At 50.7% G+C, this 22909-nt stretch overlaps 1 long non-coding RNA gene across 5 annotated transcripts; it reads left to right on the top strand.

The window, feature by feature from the left end:
* Positions 1 to 1327: 1327 nt before the first annotated feature.
* LOC124083471 (uncharacterized) lies at positions 1328 to 14867 on the top strand. 5 transcript variants are annotated; one of them, XR_009225469.1, is made up of 5 exons: positions 1328 to 1612; positions 4607 to 8658; positions 12350 to 12553; positions 13105 to 14161; positions 14313 to 14867. It is a non-coding gene; the product is annotated as an uncharacterized LOC124083471 (long non-coding RNA). The 5 variants fall into 5 exon arrangements; XR_009225470.1 differs by having other exon boundaries at positions 14289 to 14867; XR_009225468.1 differs by having other exon boundaries at positions 1330 to 1612; positions 13105 to 13257; positions 14045 to 14867.
* Positions 14868 to 22909: the final 8042 nt, after the last annotated feature.

Below are 22909 nucleotides of genomic sequence, written 5' to 3'. Positions count from 1 at the left end.
GCATGGAGGACATGCAGTATCTCTTCAGGACTGAGGGCCCGGCGAGGTCAGCCAGCGAAGTGGGGCAGAGGGCCGGGCTGAGGGGCAGAGGAGCGGTCACGAGGGTCCACATCTGCCAGACCGAGGACTGCCGCTTGGTTTTAAAGCCTATGGGACGTGACGGGGCTGCTGGGTGGACGCTGAGGGCCGAGAACCAGCCACAGCAGGAAGCCTGCAGGGAGGGGGCTCTGGGCTGGGGGACCTGCGACCGCCACCCAGCAGGGGGCAGCCTTTTCCTTTCCTGCACAGGCGGGGGCACAGGGGCAGGTCCACCTGTCCTAGCTCTGGTGGGGCTCAGCTGCACGTGCCCTGCTCCTCTGTCCATTCCTGGGCTGCGGGCAGCCAGGGTTGGGGGAGGACAATTACGATTATGAAATTCATCACAAATTATTTTTATTGGCTAAGATCAAATCTGTGGGAACAAACTTGGCACCAACCACCCCGAGGAAGTGGAGGTAGGACCGAGGAGCAATGAGCTTCCAGCGCAGACTCAGGCCCACAAGCCAAGTGTTCTGTTTTACCCACCGTCTGAACCCTGGCGGAGCGCAGTCCCATCGTCGCGAAGACGGTCCTCAAATCCCTTCCCACTCACATGCTCCCAACGCCCAGCTCGGGGCTCCCCTCCTGCCGGAGACCTGTCTGATGTCCTCTGTCCAGGTGAGGCCCCTCTGCTGCGCCTGCTCAGACCCGGGGGTTGCTTCTGTCCTGGTCAGTAGTCCTGAAACACTATTTTTATTCATCTTTATTTTCTGTCTTACTTGGTGGTCAAGGTGGGGACTGTGAGGTTGGTGCCCCTGGTGCCCAATACGGGGACTGGACAGCACAGGCTTCCAGTCCAGTGAATAGACACCATCTCCTATGCATCTCTCCCTCAGCAGTGAAGACAAAAAGGTACAGACCGTAGACGAGAGGGCATTTGAATCCACTCCGGGGAAGTCGGCATGGGGGTTAGGGGCCCAGGGGTCATGGAGTAGCTGGAAGTTGGATTGGGAAGGCCCAGAGACAGGACTCAGGAAGACTTAAACCAAGGGGCCCAGGGAACGACACCGTCAGAGCTGAGGCTTAGAACAGCAACTTGGAGGGTGTAGGAGATGGTCAAGGGCAGTGGGACTAGCTAGGTGACCACTGCATGGGTGCAGGTTGGAGGAGAGGAGTCCTGAGGTGAGAGCAAGAGGCCTGGGCAGTGTGGCGTGGCGGGCTCCTCCCTGGGTGTGGGAATGAACCAGGGGCAGGAATGAAGGCCCCCCCTGTTTTCTAGCTCCGTCGACTAAAAACAAATCACAACGGACTGGGAAGATTTTGGTTTCATTTCTGCTGCAGTTACTAATTAATCCTGCAGAAGTAGAAACAGACCAAGGAGAGGGAGGTGGGAAGGAAGAGGCCTGAAGAGAGGAAAACCGGTTGTCAGCCGAGTCCTCACGGGAGTAACTCAGACAAAGGCCACACGACACTTTTATTCCCCTCTGACAGACGATCCTTCAGCAAGAACGAGTAAAAATAAGACTGAGATCTGTGGACGCCTCATGCCCCTTGGAGGGGGGTACATATAAATGGAGTCTCAGAGTCTCCACCGGTGAGTCACCAGTGCTATTTTAGAAGGGCTTTGTCACAGGCAGTGGGAGGCAAAGAGGAGCAGGGGGGGTCTGACAGGAGAGGAAAGAGACCAGGTGGAAGGGAAGGGCGCTGGGTGGCACGGAGCCTGGCAGGGCTGAGAGGTGGGGCCTGGTGGGAGAGGCCGGGAGGCCCGAGACTCGCCTTCCTCTCCTGGGGAGGAGCCAGCCTGTGCTGGGCAGTGGAGGGTGGGAGGCCAGGGGAGGAAATTCAGAGGAATCTCAGGTAGGAGGAAGTTGTCCCCCGCCCCCAGAGAGACGTCAACCAACGTGTGTTGATTTCTGGTCACGCTGTGGGCAGCTGCCAAGGCTGTGCGGCCACTTCCTTCCGAGGCCCCTGACTGCCCTCCCTGAGGCAGAAGTGCCGCAGGGGACGCTGGGGAGAAGCCTCACCTTCTAGAACAGCCCGGAGGACCGTGGATGGCAGTGATCTCGGCCAGTTCTAGCAGGGCCCTCCTCCTGCCCTGTCCCCAGGAGCCCCCGTCATCTGCTCAGTGCAGGTCCGAGCGCCCCCACTCCGTAAGACTGGAGGGGTGGGCGCGGGGAGGGCTGGGGAGCAGAGTTCTGGCAAACCACCCACCACAGGTCAGGGGTGAGGGCTTTTCTAGAGCTTTCTCAGGCCCCTCGTGGGACTCTGCCCTGAACTGTGGGTCCTGGGGACCTTTCATTGCTAGTCTTGTCTGCTGTGTGGCTGCCGCTCGGGCAACGGGGCCTGCAGGGCCGCCACTAACCAGTCGCTGAGTCGGCGCTGCTCAGAGGAGCACGAGGCACAGCCCTTGCCACGCTGGTCGGCAGACAGTAGTTACAGGTGACGATGCCCACCCATGAGGACATAGCAACAAAGAAGGCAGAGGTCCCCGAAGATGGCCTGGTAAATGGAAGGACGGAGATGACAGCACATTTCTTTCAGAGAATCAGCTCCATGAGGCCGGGGGTGGCTGCCTGGCTGGGTTGGCTGAGCTCTGGGTTGCTTCCTGGCTCAGTGGGAAGGGCACTGGTCCTGCTCACTGGTCTTTGTCCTGGACATCAAGCAGGCTGGTGGTGACCTGCACTCAGGTCATTTGGTGACTTGGGTAGGGCTGGTGGTGCCTGGGTCTCAGAGAAGGTGCAGGTCACTGTGTGAGTTTGTGCCGCGGATGAAGGGGCGTCGTCTGGCCCACGGAGGATAAGCAGATAGTAGCAAATAGTAGGAGCCATGTGAGCACAAGTCGCCGAGGTAGAAAGGCCAGGGCGGTTTGGTTAAGCTGCCCCTCCCACCAGACTCTAACTCCGTGTTGGCCAGGCCCGTGTTTGTTCTACCCAGGGCTGCACGGCAATGCCTGGCGGAGAGCAGGGCACCAGGCAAACACTGCACATGTGTCCTAGAGGAGTAAGGAGTGGCAGGAGAGTCGCCGTGACCGTCACACACCTGTGCCCACACCAGCGGCAACAGTAAGTCACAACACACTGTGCTCATCCCGACTCTTCCTGGAGGCTGCAGGCCCCAGACCACAGCCAGGAGCACAGCGACCCTGTGGCCCGTCCTGCCCCTTGGCCTCCCCGGTGTGCTGCTGCAGCTCAGCTTGAGAAGAGCTTCGCTTCACCTCTGTGCGCTTTATGAGAGAGCCAGCGGCTCTGCTGGGATGGAGCACGTCCACATGGAACGTGTGCAGAGGAAGAGAGGTCCTAGGTCCACGCCACGCCTCCCGCCCGACTATCAGCCCTAGTACTCGTTGTTTTATACAACAGGCAGATTGATTATTAGTGGAACCTCATCAGTACGCTCATCATTTCTGTGGCTAGTTTTCTCCCTTGACTGGGATTCCCTGACTTATTAGCACATTACAGAACTCAAACTTTGTGGCCTGTTTGTTTGGAAGAAGTTATCTTGGGCTTTGAGGAATCAGAATTATTTAAATATTTTGATTGACAACAACAAAGTAATTTAATAGCTACACCTCATTCAGACCAACTGTCTTTTGACATCTGTCAAGAAACCAGGTTTGCATGTTAGATTATAATTTGTGTTTGCATGATTAAATGTCAGTGTACTCTAAAAGTTTACATTCTGTACAGTAGATTTGTGATATTTAATAAGGAAGTCATCAGAGAGGGATTGCTTGGTGCAGCTGGGTTTGTTTCTTGGTCTGAGACTAGTTACAAATGCATGTTCAGATCATGAAAGTTCACCTGCTTGCTAACTGATCATATGAACCCTTTATAATACAAAATATGGAAAAGAATTCATTTAATTCATCCTCTTTTTTCATCGCATCTAAGTCTGAATTCGTTAAGAACACAGGAGAGTTAAACTTGACCACACTGAGGGGTAGCAGATTATCTTCAAAGTGAAAGATTTAGGGTGACTAGAAGTGGGGAGGCTAGCTGATTTCTGGTCACATTCACTGTGAAAAATCAATTTCACAGAGTTGATAGGATTTAGATCACACTTACCTGTGGAATTCACATAACAAATAGCGCTGTAGGGAAAGGTGAGAGATGAAAGGTTCGGGCACCTCTTTCCTTCTAGCCACGGAGGCGTTTCTCCACCTCCTGGGCAGTGACAGGAAGGCAGGTGGGCCAGCGGAGGAAAGTTGTACACACACCAAAAGCCCCCAGAACACCCTGCAGGCACGTTGTCCTGATGCCCTGAAAATAAGAACCCTTTTTTTAGGACATTTTTCTTGCATTGATTTGCTAAAGTGTCACAGCAAAAGGCAGGAAGGCGGGAGGGTTCTAGTGTTTACAAATGAAGACGGAGAGGCCAGCCGCTTGCTTGAGACCACAGAGCCCAGGGCAAGGGCAGCTGAGTCCCGGGCCTGGGCCCCTTCTCTCCTTGGTGTTCTTCGAGCACTCTGCATTGAGCATTTCTGATCTTCATCATCAGAAAAGGTTCGATAAGAGTCACCCACAAAGGGCACCCACAGATCTTTACTGGGAACCTTGTCCACTGATCGGTGATCCCTTCCTCCCGCCAGGTCTCAGCTTTCTCAGAACTGGACGCGGAGGTCCCGCTGACTACCAGCAGAACTACAGAAACGCTGGCGTTGTTTTCTCCTGAGACATTGGCAAACAGAGACAGGGTTTGAAGCCCTGAGGACCTGAGTGTGGCCCAGAAGTCAAGGGGTGATGCTGGGGAGGCAAGTCACCCTCAGTCAGCACAGCCAGACCAAGGGCCTGTGAACAGACTGGGACAATCCTAGGACAGTGTGCAGGGGCGATGTGTTCCAGCTGCAGCTGCTATTAAGAAAACGTGATTTACTGTTTTATGTGGAAATACGGAGTTGCTCTTACGCTTCATTGAAAAGCATCCACGAGCCATGTCAAGGCGGGTACGCCGTGCCCCCTCTGCCAGGCAGTGTTGAGATGACTCCAGAAGGAGCCTGAGGGATTCCGTATGCGTTTTCTGCAAGGAACTTAAATCTGTTTTGTTAGGACAGCTGTAGATGAAGAACAGAAAGGACTCTCTTCTATGGCAGCTACCCTAGCAAGCCTGAAGAATGGAACCAGCTTCCCCCATCAGCCACGATTCCGTCCGTCACAACTCTTCTTTTAAGCCTGGTGTTGGTTTGAGCCAGCCTGGGCTGGGGGTGGTGGGCTGCAGGGTATTGCTCCCTCCCCAGGAGTCAGTGCAGGGACGGTTTCAGCCTAGTGCCATCCATCTCATCCCTCACCTTCTGAAACTCAGGAGAGACGGCGGAGGGTAGCCTGGTTTGTCTTTCTGTGCAATTGGCAAAATCTTGGGGAAGCACCAGAGCAGCTAGCCCGGCTTCCTGGATGTGTTTTGGAGAGGTACCTCACACCATCGTGGCCCTGGGGGCCACCGTTCCCTTTTGTTCCTTTATCTCTGGCACCAATATGCTCACAATGTCTTGGGTCACAACTGGGTCCACACTCCATAAGTAAGTTGGGAAGATATCTAAAATACACAAGAAGAGATAGAAGAAAGGAAACTAAAACCAGCCTCTTGACATTGAGTTGAGATTAAAATTTGCAAATAAGCATCCTGTACCCTTTCTGGATTACATTTTGTGTGTACAGATTTTGAACACAAACACCATTTTAAAAGTGTTGTCATCTCCTGATCACACAAATAAATCACACACGCGGCTCTGACACTGTGCTTTAGGCTCTGGAGGAAGAGGGAGATGGTGACAAATGAATGTCATCTATCTTTTATGTTCCTACCCTTCTGATCCTGATGCTAAATTAAAGATGAGAGATGAAAGGTTTGGGCTTCTCGTTCCTTCTAACCAAGGAGGCGTTTCTCCACCTCCTGGGCAGTGACAAGAAGCCAGGTGGGCCAGCGGAGGAAAGTTGTACACACACCAAAAGAATTTATCTAAGTGCATGGAATTTTCAATTTTTCTGAGCTGTGTCTATTTCGGGTTACAGAGTCTTGGGACTGGCTTCTCTGATGGCTAGAGCCCGTGCTGGGAAGGCAAGACAGCGGCAGCAACGTCTCTTGTGTTTGCACGACACAGATTTTGCTGACATACCAAGAATCAAGGGATTCAAAATCATTAAGACCGTTACCTTTGATTTAAAATGAACAGAATAACAAAGCTCTGTCGAGTGGACCTGTTTAGCCACTTTTCTTTGATGCTGTCTTGATGGAATGAGTGTAGACTTCAGCTATCAAGTGACTCACAGCTTTGGGACAGAGAGGCCCTGGCCTCAGGTTCTAGCCTGGATAGTCGTTGGCTCTGTGACTATTAATAAATTGCTTCATTTCCTCCTCTGTAAATAGCATGGCCTGCCTTGCATAAGGGAGCCAAATGGCTCAGTGATGAGCAAAGTAGATACCAGAAGATTGCCTTTCTAGAAGGGGCAGCAGTGGGAACGCACACTCTCTCGCACGCTCAGACCAGACTGTGCCGGGATGCCGCAGTCTGGCTGGGCACAAATGCCGCAGTCTGGCTGGGCACACAATCACGAGCCACCACACAGCTTGTAGATTCAAACAGCAACTCTTTATTCCCGAACTCACACTAGCCGTCTACAATCACGTTCTGGGGAAATCCACGTTCTCTGCCCAAATCCACCTCCACTGGGCTTCTATCTCCAAAATATACTGTCTGAATCCCGTGAGAACTCAAGGGGAACTCAGGCAGCAGGATACGCCCTATTCCCAGCAGGAATAATCTTAAACCTTAAACCTGGAACCTAAACCAGGAACGCCCTAAACCCGATTATCTTAAACCGGGAACACCCTAATCCGCCTTGGTCCTTGAGCAAGGTCACCTACATTCAATGTCACTGCAACATGGGGTACGCTGGCAAGGAAATTGTCATACCTACTTGGCTAATGGCTCCCAGCACCGGGAGGTGGTGGATACCATCAAGAAACGTGCAGGAGGTTATGGGATAGGACGGGGCGTGTGGGGAGGGATGCGTCAGGATGTCTTCTCTGGTAATCTCATGGGCCAGAAGGAAGCCAGCGGGCTGTGCCGACACCTCACTGGAAGACATCCCAGGGGCGAGGCAAGAAGGCCAGGGAGCCCACAGGGGCCTTGGGGCCACAGCGTGCTGTGAGTTTTCTTTGGAGTAGAATGAGGAAGGGTTAGAGACGTTTGGGCAGAGCCATGGTGTAATTTGTTTTACATCTTTAAAGGATCCTTCTGCTAACTGTGGGGAGAACACAGTTCTAAGGGGTTAGGAGTGGCAACAGAGATTCCACTTAAACTACTAACTAACGTAGGCAAGAAATGGGAGTGACTGGGGTGGGTGGCAGCAGAAGCTTTGAAAAATGATCACATTTGGGATTTATTTATTTTTGTCCATATTTTAAATAGTTTTGCTGAGGTATAATTTATACATCACAAAAATTTATCCATTTAAAAATAAAAAGAGCATGTTTCCAGCAGATTTAGAGTTGCACAAGCATCACCACAGTCATTTTAGGTCCCTTCCGTCACCCCCGAAGGCCCCTCACTCCCATTGGCCTCCAGTCCCCCGCCAGCCCTGACCGGCTTTCCCTGGACACTTCACGCAGAGGGCTCCAGCCGTGCGGAGACCTCGAGTCCTGCTCCTTCCGTTGGCATTGCATTTTGAGGTTCATCCAGATCATGGCGCAGAGCAGTCGCGCACTCCTGTGTCTGAGTGGCACCGCAGCTGAGTTCTCCAGACGCGTTTGCTCTTCACCAGCTGGTGGACATTAGATGGCCGTGCTCTGCGTCTGAGGTGAACAGTGCCGTGTGAGTCTCACCTGCAAGTCTGTGGGGACGTCCTCACTCTCCTTGGGTGGAGACCTGAGGCTCCCTGTGCGGGCGTGTTCTCTTCTTAAGGAACTGGAAACCTGTTTTCCAAAGTGACTGCACCATCTTATGTCAGCATTCAGCAGTGTGAGTGTTTGGGTTTCTCCAGACCCTTCTCCAAGCCAGCCAAAGGAGCCTGTGGAAGGAGCGTGGACGATGGATCCAGTGCAAACCTGAAGAAGGCCGAATTCGCACAGAGGGGTTTTGTGGGCTGGGAGGTTTTGAGGAGGCTTGCTTCTGACTGATCTTTTACTCAAGGTCATCAGCTGAGGGTGGAAAAGAAGATAGAAAGGTGTTGTCAGTTTGGAAAGAGAGAAGAAAGCAAGAAACAGAAATGTACAAAAACATCTGAGCTGTTCAACTTGAGAACCTGGTTAGCCTGAAGGAGGGAGGGAGGGAGCAGCAAAGGCGTTTTGTTGTAGTGAGGGCACTGGTGACGATGGATCCCAGGGACCATGAGGGAGAGACAGTAGTGCAGGGTGGCAGGGTCACCGTGTTGGGGTTACAGTGGGGTTGAAGAGCTGTTGGATCAGGGTACTAGAAGTAGGACATGCAGAGGCAGGCGTGTGGAGGGAGCCCAGGTGACAGACGGGTGATAGACAGGGTGCCACATTGTGGTGACGACGTTGCATTGGCCACAGAGGTAAAGGTCTAAGGTCGAGGTCATCAGCCCAATATTTGAAAATACAGACTTCCACGGGTGGGTATGGTAATCGGCAAGATCGACAGCAGGAGCACTGTCCGAGGCAAGCCGGGGGCTGCTCAGCTCACAGGTGAGCACCCCCACAGTCTTCAACAGTGTTCACTGAGCGACCTAAAACGCCATTTCCTGGGTGTTACACACGGGGACAGACGTTGGTTCGTGTTGTTCTGTGCTGTGGCCGAGGACTTGGTGCTGTCCGCGTGAAGTTGTGTCTGGTAGAGGGCCAGGTGTCCAGGACAGCATACACTGCTGCTATGCTCTCCAGGTCCCAGCTGCACCGCCTTGTGGTCCCAACACTGTCCCATGGGCCGGTGCTGGCTCTGACCCCTCTCCTAAGCACCCTGCAGCTCCTCCAGGGCCCTTGCACAGCGCCTTGCACAGCTCGGGAACCAGGAGGGCACAGGGGGGCCACTGGGCCCCGTGAGAAGCCCACAGCCCTTCCTCCTGGGCTCAGGGTATAGACTCCTGCATCAGGCGCGGTGCTAAGCCAAGCCCATGCATCAGGAGTCAGGAAGAGCACGGAGGCCAGGACCCAGCCCCACTCGGAGGCCTGCTGGGGGTGCTGCTCAACAGAGTCCCCTCCTCCTTGTCAGACTCTGACCTGCAGCTCTGCAGTCCTCACTACCCCCTGACTTCAGTGACAGCCTTGGCCCCATGCCCCCCACAGCAGGAGTGTCCTTCAACAGCCTCCCGTGCAGCTTGGTGCCCCTTATAGACAGTGTCCGTGTTCCCCTCCTGCTCCAGGTCCTCCTGTTGGCCCTGCCTCAGGGTCACTGGATTCCCAGGGGCTTGGTGGAGGGAGCTGTCACCTCCACAGGTGCCCCCTCCAGATGCCCCAGCCATTCTGCCTCTGTGCCATCACACGGCACGGCAGGCTGTGCCAAATGCAAACCCACAGCTGGTGAAACATCTGCAAACCAGCAGAAGCACCTTTGGAGAGAGTGTGGAACCGAGGAGCACTCTATCTGGGCTCTGGGGACTGGACCGGGCTGGACCCCAGCTCTTCAGTCTGAGATAAACCCTAGATGCCATTCAGTCTTCTCATTTTCACACTCCTAGAATGTTCTGTGCATCCTGCCACAATTATTAAAGAACATGTGGTTTCAAAGTATTACCTTTTCCTCACAGGCACTGACAAATGTCTTTCCCTCCCCCAAGACACAAAGGTAAAATTATAATTGTGAAATTAAACCTTGAGGACACACCAAAGTAAAAAAACAAAAAAACAAAAAACAAAACAAAACCCGGTGAAATTCACCAATAATCCTACCAACCAGATCATGGAGTTGTTGATATTTCTATTTGCTTCCTCCTCAGGCCTGTGTGATTTCCTCGAAATAGAATTGGGACAGTAGCTTCCCCACTGCCCAGATTATCCACAGGGAGAACTGCTCCAAAAGCCCAGTGGCTGACTAACTTGCAGTAGTACTGCATCTTATCAACAAGCACTGCAATACCACAATAGTGGATCTGATAATCAAGATGGCTGCCTGGTGACCAAGAGGAGGGGGTAGTGTATACAGTGAGGATACACTGGACAAAGGGATGATTCCTATGCCAGGCAGGTTATAGGGGAATGCTGTGAGATTTCAACTTGCTACTCAGAATGGTGCACTATTTAAAATTTATACATTGTCTATTTCAGAAATTTTCTATTTAATTGTTTCAGGCTGATTGTGTGTAATTGAAAATGTGGTAAGCAAAACTAGATAACAGGGACTGCTGTGATTTTTTTTTTAACTCTAAAAAAATCCACTAGAGATTTCTTAAAGATCTTATTACTGATTAGTTTGAAAGAAAAAAAGACAAAATAAAATTATAGCTAATACAAATCATCTCCTATTTCTGATTTTTTTTGAAGCAACCTCTTTCAGAGCCTGACCCTCCCAGTCTATAGTCCTATTTATAATCACAAGAAAAAGAAAAGCAATAAAACAAAAGATGTGAGCTGACATTTCCAATTTTTGTCCTGCCTCAATGTAGTGGGATCCCTTTGCCTCCCTTCAGTGAGTAGTGGCCAGGTGCTATGATTGGTAGGTTCCCTTAGGACCCTGAGATGTTGGGGAAAGGGCCAAATCATAAATGCCACTCCATAATTCTGGTGTTGGAGATATTTTTTATCTCCCCCCAGAAGATGTCTGCAAAATTGTTTGTGGGTGATTTGAGCTGAGCTCTCCAACTCCTTTTTCAAGAGAATTGAGAAAGGGGGTCTGTGTCGACACAGGCTGCCTGTTTCCCAGGTTGGTGTTCAGGGGGCATTTCTGAGAGCAGGTCAGATCTGCTCTTCGTTCCACTGGCAGGCCTTCTTTCCAGGTGGCAGGATCCCTTCATGAAGGAAAAGCTAACCAACTTGATTTTAGCAAGAAATATAGGCACACAAGTCTGATGTAATAAAAATGCATTGATTTGAATTTTCCTCAAAAACAAAGAGCACATATTTATTGTGGAGCATGTGTGGCTGTGTACCAGTGGCCGTGGGTTGTATGCCAAGGTATCAAGCATGCTGGTTCCTGGAAGGGCCATGGTCTCTGCGTCTCTTTGATTTTGCTGTGCTAACATCTTCTCTTTTATGTTTGGATTGGGAACAGAAATGTCAACTTAAGCACCTCAGGGAGAATTGTTCATCTGGTCCAGGAGGAGCTGAGGCAAATGGTAGCTTAACAAACTGACAGATGCTACTGGCTGCCATCCTGAGACTCACTACCCAATTCTGCAGCTCAGGCTGGACTGGGTAAAGGGTGTACCAAGTTCACACTGGCAGAGGGGAGCTTCCAGGCAGACGTTGGTTGCTCTGCCGTCCTGTGAAGCCTCCCACCACCCCACCCGCCTAGTCTTGCACGTAAAACTCAGATGCATCGTCTGCACAGCAAGGCCATGGCTGGCCCTGGAGGCTGACCTCCCTGCTCCATTCCAAGCCAGCGGCATGCACACTGGGTGACTGTGACATGTTTTGATGGTCACAGACACACATAGAGCAGGTATTCCTTAGTCCACCAACAAAAATGTACAAGAGACAGCTCTCTCTGTTTTCCAGATCTCTCCCTAATGTTGATTTCACCAGGATCGAGCCATTCTCAGTTAACGCGGACTCCTCCATTCCCGCCTGGAGTCTAAGTTCAGGAGATGTGAATAAAGTTTCTGCTCCAGAGCAAGGGTCCATCCAGACCTTGGTCCACAAGAGCATCTGTCTTTCTGCACAAGTCACTCAGGACATCCCGGAAGCATGTCTGTAGGGCTTTTTCCTTTGCTTCTGAGCTCTGAGGACTTCTTGCTGATTTTGCACCCGACTGGGGATCTTGACACCTCTGTTAGGGGCCCACAGCTCTGTCTCTGTCCAGAAAAGCAATCCTCTGGCTCATCTCCACATCCCAGACCCAGCTGATGCCTCACAGCTGCCATTAGGCCTCCCTTTGTGACTGTTTGTCCTCTTTGTCCTTCAAGATTATGGTGCACATCTAGCACTAGTTATGCAGGATTGTCTTGTTCAGCTTTTCAAGGGTCCTTGCAGGATCTTAGGGATGAGCTCCATCGCCTTAACCTTCAGATCAGCACTTAGCCCTCTTAAAGTAAGAGTCCACATGCTCACGCAGAGAGGTGAACCACACAGGTGCAGGTAACGGGCAAAGAATCAAGGTGAGTGGTAAGGTTGTCAAGATTATACGCAAACAAATACAAACATGCCACACATATATTTTATTTTCCCTTTTTCATTAAAGCCTGAACCAATGTCCCTGTAATGATCTTTTGTTTATTTCTCCTAGCACACAGCTGGATGATTCATTTGATGGATGGTACCTCTGCTGTATGCTGGCCCAATTCTAAGTACAATGAAGGCACAAAAAAGGAAATTAAAATAAACAAAAATTCCTACCAAAATATTTCTTCTCAAGATGTTGATTGGGAAACAACATCCGTGAAAATGATTAACGGATAAGCCCGAATAATGGATTCTCTCCATCATCTCTGTTAGTAACTCAGTAACCCTAGCTCAGTTCAGTCAAGGTTTGTTGTGTTTTGACAAATCGCAGCTGCACAAGGCCCTGGTGAGACAGAGAAGAACAAGACTCTGAGGCTCCCTTTGAGCAGAGTGCTTGGCATTCCTTAGCAGGTGGGATCTTATATACACCTAGATATGAACAGAGTTATACAAGAAGTTAACATTGTGTGGAACGGAAGATTCACTTTTGAAAGAAAGACTTGCAGAGAGACCTTGTTTGGAAAGGAAAAAGCAGAAGGTGTGGCAGTTTCTGCTGACTTGGATGTGAGATGCAACCTCTCCAGCCAGAAAGCTCAACAAAAAGCCAAATTGCATGCAGTTCTTGGGCTGTTAATAGGGAGCAAGGTTATGCAGTTGGCTGTACACAGACTCACTGTTGGATGGCGAGGTCTTGGATGGGATAGACATACATATAACTCTCTAAACCCAGACCCTTTGGGAAGAAAAAGGAGGCATGCAAATGCTTGTGCTGAGGCAAAGGAGTTGTAAACCCTCAAGTATGGCTACTCTGTTTTGCAGAACTGACTGTCAAAGCCAATGGAGAGGATGTCTAACCTAAAACCCAAGATGCCTCTGAATCTGCTCCTGAATGGGTTATTAAGCCTGAGCCTCCATAGAAGTTGGATTTTAAAAAGACGGTGAAACAGACTCCAAGGGGACAGTATCCATTGGGTATGTTCTTCACATAAGGCCTTATGCTTGTGCATGATGTTGAGGTTGAATGTGTATTTAAGTGACTTTTCCTGCAGGCTGTTTTATAATGTTACATGCTATTCTTTTGTAAAGTAATACCTACATACTTATTATGGACAATTAAATTAAAAATGCAAAAAATAAAAAAGAAGAAAATGAAATCATATGGAAACTCATTATCTAGAGGAAAAAAATACTAAAAATGTTTGCTACATATCAATATGCTGAAAATATCAGTATATTCCCATTTGTGCATTCCACATAGTTGAGATCATCCTGTATATGTAAGTTCTCTCCCCTTTTACTCCTAATATTTTACTAATTTGATTGAGCAATATTCAATAATGATGGTATGTGATATCATGTAATTTAACCCATGGGAGAGCCCCATGAGATAGACTCTATTATTAACCCATTTTGCAGAAAAAAAAAAAACACCGCGGAGAAAGATTTGAGGGAACTTGCCCAAGGTTTCGCCACAGTTAAATGCTGATGTGGGGTTGGACCAAGTCTGGATGGAAGCAGAACTCAGGTTCTTGAGTGCTGACTCAGTCTGACTTGGGTCACAGAAACAGAAGGCCCTTCCAGGTGTCTTCACGTGAAGACGGTTCATACAGGGTGTAAGGTGTGTGACCTTTGTATGTGCCGCTTGGCTTCCTGCAGCGCCTGAGGGTGTGGGGAGAATCCCAGCCTGCGCTGATGCCCACCACAGCGCCACCGGAAACTACGTCCACATTTTTTCTTGTACCTTGCAAACTTCACACAGCCCACCTCCACCAAGAACCAGTGGACATTTGTGCCAATCTGAGAAATGCGGTTTCCGGCTTTCAGCCCTGTGGGTACCAGGAGGACTGAGCGCGCACAGATAGGACCAGACGCACAGGTGGGAGACAATCATCATTCCCTTGGTCCCCCCTCGTTGTACACGGAGGTTATTTCCGGGCCTGTGGCACAGCTTTCATGGGCTCATGTCCCCATCTGCAGACATCTAACCAGACGCCCCATCTCAGGCGTCCCTGCTGTCCTGTTCACAGCCCCTGATAATGCTCGCCTTCTGCACAGCCACGTGGGGGCAGCAGCTCCCCACCACCTCCGCGCCGACACCCACCCCGGCCGCGGCTGCCTCCCGTCCTCTCCAGGCCCAAGACCCGGGGGGCCAATCCCGTCGTCGTCTCCATCCCTCGGTGTTAGGCCCAGCCAAGATCTCCCCGAGGAGCAGCCCCACTGAGCCTTGCTTCCCGCCGGTCACTGCAGCGGCCCCTGTGGCCCCCGTGGGTGACCCTCCCTCCCTGCCGACAGACTGACCTACAGGTCTGGGCGCGAGGCGGTCCCCTTGCCTACCGCCCCTGATCTCTGTCCCTGGTGCCCGCCGTCTCAGGAGTGCCTCCTAGTGACAGCCAACTCCTGCGACAGGGTTCCAGCTACCTGCCAATCAGATGCCCGGCTCTTCAGGTCCAGAGGCCTGCTGCCGCCCGATGCTACAGAGAACATTTTGGACACCACTCTTTGCCCACATTCTGTCCTTAGAGTACTTCTCTAAAACTGAAATTGGTTTATAATAGGAAATAAAGAGTTTTAAGATTGTGATACATATTGGCAAATTGCTTCCACCCTCCAGCGAGGGGTCTGTACTTACCCTGCCTCAGTGCCTTCTCCACTGCATGGGATTTTACCCATCTATCCAGAACAGTGTGTGTGTGTGTGTGTGTGTGTGTGTGTATGAGAGAGAGAGAGAGAGAGAGAGAGAGAGAGAGAGAGAGAGAGAGAGAGAGAGAGATAGTTCTATATAATGTGTGTGTTGCATGTATTATATGTCGAGTGTGTCTCTTCCCAGCGGGCCTGCTTTTGTGCCATGTTCATGTCCCCATCCTCTTTCTTATATGAGCTTTGAGACTCCAAACCTTCCCCAAAATGTGAGGAAGGCAACACCTCCAACATTTACAGCTGTCATTGTGATAATTGCAACTGTTGATTGAATGCAAGTTATTCTTCCAGAGACTGAAGGGTAGATTTAACAATGAATGACCCAAAATTCACATTGGTAGTGACTTCAACTGACAGATCTTACCCGCTGCCCACCCACCCCTACCCCACCTTCTAGCAGCAAATCAGGAATTAATCCAGCAGAGGCCAGTATGAGATCCATGAAACCCTGGATCTGTTCATATTCCATTCACTGTCCAGCTAACAAACAAGAGGGAAGAAAGGGTGCATATCTTTCTACTAAAGATGCTTTCCAGAAGTTGCACTTGTAACCATGTTGGTAAGGGAAGCCATATCAGTTAGGGAGCTGTACTGGTAAGCTGAGCTGAGAGGAGAGGTGGGAACACAGTCTGTGTTTCTGGTGGTCATTTTCAGCTGAAGATAAAGGTCTTCTGGGAAGAACAGGTAGAAAGGGAGTGGGGGGTCTGTCCTCCAGATGTGGCAGTGCAGCTGTTGTCTGATCTGGAGCTCACAACGGCTTTAGTTCTTGGAATGCCTGTGTCCCCTCTTTAAATACTAAACCCAGTGTTGTGGATAATAGCCTATTTTTCTCTTTCTTTTAATTATAGTCCTGTTTCCATTCGACGTGGATTATAGTTTCCAGACACTTCAAATTCATCTTGGACTTCACAGGGCTATAACTCCTCATGTTTTGATTATTTTCCCCCAGCCAGCCTCCCTGTCTGGCCATTAGTTGATCTGAGAATAAACAACTAAATGCAGCTGGTGAGCTGGGAGGCTGGAAGTCTGCTTCATTTTCTTTCCTTGACAAGAGAAAAATGAAAATGTGCTAAAACACCAGGAAGCGAAGAAACAAACCAAAAGAGAGGAAGGAAAGAAAATAGGTCTTCAGAATAAGCCTCTCAGTTACAATGAGCATCACCTCCATCATCTAAATAACAAACCGAATTTGCACAGTCCAGGGAGCGCTGAAGATATGATGAGGGGCCAAAGGCAGTGGACAGAGCAGGATTTCATCCTGGTGTGTGTATGCTGGCCACCAGCAAAAAACTAGGATAATGTAGTTTCATGGATTTCAAGTAAAGACTGCAATGTGAGCTTTATAGATGAGCAACTTGAGCAAAGAACAGGGAGGTATTAGAGCCAGGAGTCTGGAGTCCCTGCTCACCATCTATAATTACGTGGGCATTGGTCTTGCGACTGCTCAGTTGGTTGGTTCTAAGGTGCTTATTTAATTTCATATTCATTTTTATTTTCAGCTTTGCCATTCCTCACCTGAGCCCCTGGACATGCAGTGTGCCTCACTCAGGGAACATTTCCAAATGAAGCAATTTGCGTATAGCCGACACTGAATTCACATATTCATTGTTTGATGATTACAGTGTGTCTTTAAAACGTCTGTGTCCCCCTTCACGTCTTCTAGGAGGCTCTCGAGAACAAAACCCAGAGACCCACACCCTTGTCCATTGCTGGTGGGGAGGTAGAGTGGTAGCCCTGTGGAGAACAGTGTGACTGCTCCTCAAAGAGCCAAACATAGAATTATCATGCACCCGGCTACTCCACTCTGGAAAAGAATCGAAAACAAGATTCAAGCAGATGCTCGCAGGCCGATGTTTTTCTGCAGCGTTATTCACGGTGCGGGGAGGTGGGAATCACCCAAGTGTCCAGCAGCAGAAAAACAGACGGACATTGACAACATCATGCCCGGGTCCACAAGCCAGGCACAGGGGGACGGGTGTCACACTGCCCCACGTACATGGGAGTACCTGAAATAAGCAAATTCCTAGAAACAGAAAGATTAGATGTTACCTGGAGCTGAGGACAGGGATTAGGGAGTTGTTATTACTTCATGGATCAAGTTTCTGTTTGGGGGGCGTGCAAAAGTTGTGCAAAAAGATAGTGGTGATGGGTGCAAAATGTTTTGAATATAGTTGATTTCACTGAGTTAGACAGATAAAATGGCTAAAATTACAGATTTTATTGTATGTATTTTGCCACAAGGAAAAAAACATTTCCTTTGATTTTCACATTTGGCTGGTATTACATTTTATACTTTACAAAGGTCTGCCATAATATCTCATTTAGTCCTAGAGCCCCACAGAGCAGGCAGAATATTTATTATTCCTTGTATCCACCCCACCCCACCTGTCCCACCTGATTCCATGATGATGCATCGGAAGTTTAGAGAGGGAACCTCGTAAATTACAGGGGCAGTGTTTGCACCCAAGTCCTTAGACTCCTGGCTCAGGACTGCTGATCCTTTCAGGGATTCAAGCCTGGAAACTCTTCCAAGGCAGTTGGTCTTCAGGGCCTTCACCTGGTGGTTGCTGTGGTCTTTTGCCTCTGAGTGACCTCCACCCTCCTTTCCTCTGGGCATCTGAACATCTGGCTGAAGTTCCTTGAGGGTGTGTGAATTCCATAAAAATAGGCCGGGAAAGAGGTTTAACTTCAGAGTTCGAGGTGCTCTGCTCAAGAGGACAGAGATGCACAAGAAGAAGATGCACAGAAAATCAAGCGTTTATCTAGAGCAGGTCCAGCGACTCCCAGCACTGGGGCAGATTGTGAGTTCACCCCAGAAGCCAGCACCGAGACCCCTGGGGACCATCGGTTGGGCTGAGTCAGGAAGAGCGGCTGGAAGCCAGGTGTGCCTCAGTGACCCTCACAGTGAGGAGGGAGGAGAGCAGTAGGAACCTTTTTCCACACTTGATGCTTGAGAGAAGGTCAAGGGCTGGACTAAGGTCGTACAGTCAGAGGGGACGGAAATGAAAACAGAATCAGGTGTCGACTGCCAGGAAAGGGCTCTTTCCATTCTGTTGCAGCTGGTGGCTTCCAAAGAGCTCTGCGTGCCCAGAAAATGCCATGCAGAAGAGGCTGCTGCTCTCCTGTTTCAGGCTGGGGTGGGGTCAGCCAGGGTTGGGGGAGGGGATGCCACCCTGTCTGTGGAGTTCTCTTTATGGCCTTGCCACTCCAACTGGCACAAACAGCTCACAGCTGGAGATTAAATGTCCTGGACACGATTGCCCACTGGATCTCTTGACACCTACTCCGGAACCCTGCCCTGTTTGTGCCCCCTCCTGTTCTGTTAGTCAGGTTTTGAGTGTTCACGGAGAGCTGTCTCCTTCACTGCCACTCCTCACGGAGCAAACCCTGTCTTGTGTACTTTGGGGGGAAAATTATTTTCAATTAAGAGTTCGAGTCTCAAAACCAAACCAACCAACCAAACAAACAAACAATCAAACAAACCCTGCTGTACGCTTCCTATCTTCCTAGCCTTGCCTTGGTGACCAGTTAGTCCTGTCTGCCCAGGACAGTCCCATGTCCTCCCTTTCTCCAGGGAAGCCTGTGGTTGAGGATACCCACTGTTTGCCTAGGCTGCCCTTCCTGAACCCCTATGCCTCCAATCTTATGTCTGGATCTAGGTTTTCAAAGTTGATCCTGCCTGGGGAGGTGATCCTCACCTGATAATGTCAGATAGTGAGCCCTTGGGATAGGGCTAGGCAAGAGGAGGTGGGCTCTGCGCCCTCCCAGCAGGGGACTTGTGCTGCTGGAAGAAGCTCCTGCTTCCTGCCGTGGCGTGGCCTCCGTCCACATAGATGGAGGAGTGGCCTGAGCTGGATGGCCCTTTGCTCTGTGGACAGGAGGATCTCCATAAAGTGAAGGGCAGAGGTAGGGCCTGGCTTCCCTATGAGACCCAGAAGGCTCCTGGGAGGGGTGACCTGCTGTGGCTGGTTGAAGGTGAGAGGGGATGTTGGTGCCACTCATCCTCGCCAGCAGGAAGTTGGAAGTAGCCCGTTGCCCCAGGGAGAATTCTCATGTCCTGAGGTAGAATATGCCAAGGTGGGCAGCCACCTACAAGGGCAGTCAGTCTGCCAGGTCATTGAGGAGCTCAGTGCAAACCAGCTTGCCCTTCGTTTCTCTTGGCAACACGGCTGATGACTTTGGCTGGCTTTACCTGGCCGTGGCGCAGGTAGCTGAGGGCCGTGGGAGCCGAGAGGCCAGAGACTTACTCAGATGCCTCTGTTCCGGTTCCCTGTTTCCTTGGGAAGAAGAGTTCCCTGTCCATGGTTAGACCTGGCCTTTCTGTCCTGTCCAGGGCACTTGCTGTGCTGGCACTGTGGCTGGCTGACTATTGACAGCTCAGAGGGGAGGACGGCCCAGCAACGTGACCGTTGCCCTGTCTCTGGGGCTTTCGGTGACAGAGATGAATCCACTGCCTGTGTGCGGGGCTTACGTAAGCTGCAGCCCACGGTGCAGAGCAGAGCTGGAGAGGCGCCCGGCTCACAGCACTGCGGCTGGGCTGCAGCTGGGCTGCGAGGCAGGGTGGGCCAGGGAGCCAGCTGGGCAGGGCAGGGAGGCAGGAGGTGTCCAGCTGGGGCGGGCTGAAGCCCTGTTCCTCAGTGCTGCGGGTGGGATGGGGATGGGGGAAGCTGCCTTCCTGGGGCTTATTCCTGACTGGGGGGCGTTGCTGAGGAGACGCCCGGAGGAAACGCCTGGAGGCCCTGGGGCTGCGTTGGAAAGGGGAGGAATTGCAGTGACAGGCCCCTGTAAACTCAGCTGGACACCTTCTCTTCTCTTTCTGTTTGCTCAACCCACTGATTTAATCCCCCACATTTTTTTCTTCCTCATATTGTCAGCCAGACTCCTCCCTCAGCTGTGGCCTGTGGCTGCTTCCCCGGCACCTAGTCAACAACAGCTCTCCTTGTGGGGGACCCGCTGCTGGAGCCCTCCTGTTGGGAACCCTCGGGTCTCAGCGGGGCGGGCACCTCTGTGTGGCACCCACCTGCTCACCGGGTGGGCAGTGCAATCTCGTAATATTTCTTCAAGGTTATTCTGCGTGAGGAATTGGGCAGGTTGCTGCCCTCTGGGGCTTACAGGGTAATGATAAGAAACAGGACAAGGCCCAGATAAGAAAGCAGCAACACCTCAAGGGATCAAAGCCTGTGCTCCTTTGTTTCCGTGGGTCCCAATGCCTGTGGGCTCCTTTCCTTGCTTTGGAGGGCCCAGGTGTGGACAGTCTGGTCACTGCACCTCTGATGGGGTTTTGGGAGGGCAAAGGCTACAGGTGCATCTCGACTTCCCACTCCACCATAGCAGCCCGCTTTTGCATCTGGGGGGAAGGCTTGTCTCCAGGGTGGACAGGCCTGGCTGCCGGCGTGCTCGGTGACATGGGGCAAGTCACTTCCCAAGCCATCAGTTTTCTCATCTACAAAAAATGATTTTTTTTCTTCTTTGTCACTTGGATTTTAAGAAAAATTTGGAAACCAAAATTGTTATAAAGTGAACGATTATTCACATAATACCTGTCAATATTAAGTCACAAATTAATGCTAAAGTACAATTTTCCACAAGGTAAAATCGTGACTCACATACAAATATAATATGAATAAATGTCAAAAGTTTTACTTAACCTATTAATTAATTAGGAAATGACTAAGATGCTAAATTGAGTTCAAAGGAGAATTTTGAAGAATACACACATGTACAGTGCCTTATAGTGAAGAAATACAATGTTTAGAGTTAATTTTTTAAAACTGGATGGAAATCAATCAGGTCTTTATCAGACAAAATTCATTGGCATTTCCATAGACAAGAATCATTTGCTTTACTATCAGTTTTCTAAAACTTAACTTCTATTCCTTCAGAGTTGTGAAACTAACAGGTGAATAATAAAAGGTACACACCCTGTGGAATCAGATGATCCCAGGAGTCTCCTAACCAATACCCACCCTTCACCGAAAGGCCCCAGTAGAATCCCTCGTTATTAAAGATAAGTCAGTAAACAAGACACCTTTGGAGTTAGAGGTGGGGGATATCATGGAAAGTCAGTTGGTTGCATAAATTGAGGTGAATTCGCCTTTGTGATGTTACCTTATTGAACATTTTGAATTCCTGGGATCTAGACCACATCCTCAACATGCAGGACATTTGTAGAGGCCACAACGGTAGTTGGTATGGCAAAATGCATTTGGCTGCTTAGAGAGAGTCTGTGGCCTGCTGACTGCTAGGCCAGAGGCATTGTAGCCCTGAGAGAGAACCAGGCCACAGGCCTCCAGGGCATCGTGGGAACCACAGGGAGTGGAGATCTAGACCCACGGAGGCTGATGGGGAGGGCGGCTCTCTCCCCCTACTTCTTCCTGACTCCATTTCTGAGCAGGTTCTTGTTAACATGTTCAGGCTCCGTCATGAAGTAGTAGGAAACTGCAGCGATCCCACTACGTTGGAGATGACAATTACTTAGATGCTGAGAATTAGCTCGGCTGAGTCTCCTTGGCTGAAACTCCATACTGTGTTTCTCAAAGAATGGCCTGGGAGCCCTTCAGCTCCCAAACTGATGGGGGTGGGGACACCGAAGCCATCAGTGGGCCAGACTCTTCCTTTTTCCCCTGTTTTTGGAGGTGAGGCCAGCCAGTGTCAGAGGCGGAAGGAAGGCGAGGGAGGAAGGGCAGACGCGCCCCTACGATGGGGTGGTGGCAGTGCTCCTTGTAGTCCTCCTGAGTTTGGGAGAACCAGGGACAAGCCAGAGAAAGCCCATCCAGGGCGATGGATCCCGGGACCAGGGGGAGCTTCCTTCCTTCTTGGGCTGCGTAATTAAGTCTAATTAATGGGAAGCGAGGGCTGGGGAGAGCAGAGCCTATTTCCAGTTGTCATTATCCAAAGACAGCAATCAAAATGCAGATGAGCTGTCTAGCCTTACCCCAGGAGAGGAACAGGGCTTCTGGCTCACGAAGGGGATTTAAATGGCAAATGGATGCTCCTGTGGCTTCTCTGTCCACAGTGGCATCCTGGGGTGGGGGTGGGGAGCTGTGTGATTTGAAAGGATGCCACCTCGTACTGACAGTTTGCTCTCTGCCAGGAGAAGCTAAGTGCTGTGCTAAGCCTGCCTTCACACACTGCTGGGAGAGCGGCCCAGGAGTCTCGCCCCAGCCTGGACAAAGGTGAGCAGCTAAGTGACTTTCCCAAAGGACACCCGGCAGAGGGTGTCCAAGCCGGAAAGGGCGCTTGGGGCATACAGTTTGGCAGCATTAGAGATCCACTCTCCTCTGAACTTCCATCTCAATAATTAGAGCCTCTCATCTAACTAGACAAAGGATCTGGGGCAGCAGGGGACAGAATTAGAAGTAACCACCAGGAGGTCTGCTCTCAGCCCAGAGGAGGACAGCACCGGCTGTAACCCAGATGAACAAGGACCCGACGCCTCCCTGAGCACTGTGGATGCTTTTCTTTTTAAACAGAAAAATGACTCTACACAAACCATCTACCAATCAACCTGGGGTGAAACTGCCAGTGTCCCCTTCCCTGGCAGCAGCAGTGGATTAACCCCGGGCTGCCACAGCTGTGGGCATCACTCAGCTCTTTCCAGCCTGTCCCTGAGAGTCCCTTAGCCCCGCCCTCTCTGCCATGCTAGCACTGCTAAATTTAGCCCTTCGGGTGTGTGCGCAGACTATATTTAGTGGCTAAAAGTCAGATTCAGCATACAATCCATCAAGCCACCTGTCATCCCTCCGGCCGGCGACACTGAAAAATCCTTCCAAGAGACTTGCTTGCTGTCCGCCACGGGTGGAAGCCATTCTAAGAACGAGGAATTTGCTGGCCAGAGGGGTTTTCTCCTCACCCTGGTGTGTGAGCAGTGCCAGGCCCTGAGCTGGCAGCCAGGGTGGAGTGTGGTTCCAGAGGCCAGAGGGAGGAG

This window comes from Marmota monax, unplaced genomic scaffold, assembly GCF_021218885.2.
Source record: "Marmota monax isolate L192 unplaced genomic scaffold, Marmota_monax_Labrador192_F-V1.1 WCK01_AAM20220418_F8-fsc00055, whole genome shotgun sequence".
In the NCBI taxonomy this organism is placed as follows: Eukaryota; Metazoa; Chordata; class Mammalia; order Rodentia; family Sciuridae; genus Marmota; species Marmota monax.
Note: the sequence above shows the minus strand (reverse complement) of the source record. Positions and strands in the feature narration are given on the sequence as shown.